We start from the raw sequence: 529 nt of genomic DNA, 5'->3' as shown, positions 1-529 counted from the left end.
CCCCGGTGCAGGAAGGACTCATCCCCAGGGGGGTCTCATCCAGGGTTTAATATGGGCTTGCTCTGTACACACCCGGCCCCCGCCCATCGCTGTGACGAGCTGTGTCCGGTCTCTGACCATGCCGGAACCCACCCCCCCCACCAGGCCAGGGGGATGGGCGCAAACGCTCTGCTATAGATATTTTATATATTTATATGTATATTTATATACATTTATAGCCCCGGGTGGGTTAAAAGAGCTCCCCCTGCCTCCCGTGCGAGAGACCCAACCCCTCCACTCCCCCAGGGTCTCCCCAACTTCATGTTGTTGTTGGTTTTTTTAATTATTATTAAAAAAAAGCTCTTTTTTGGTTTTTCCTTTTGTCTCCCAGTGTCTCATTCGGGGGGAGGGGGGCGGCAGCCAATGGCTAACACCCCCCCCAACCCATGAGCCCCTGGGTCAACCAACCCACCAACAAAGCAACCACCCCCCCACCAACCAACCAACCCGTCACCCAACCCACCCATCACCCAACCAACCCACCCCTTGA

The sequence above is a fragment of the Calidris pugnax genome, unplaced genomic scaffold (assembly GCF_001431845.1).
Source record: "Calidris pugnax isolate Ruff unplaced genomic scaffold, ASM143184v1 scaffold478, whole genome shotgun sequence".
Classification (NCBI taxonomy): domain Eukaryota; kingdom Metazoa; phylum Chordata; class Aves; order Charadriiformes; family Scolopacidae; genus Calidris; species Calidris pugnax.
This window is presented reverse-complemented; position numbering follows the sequence as displayed.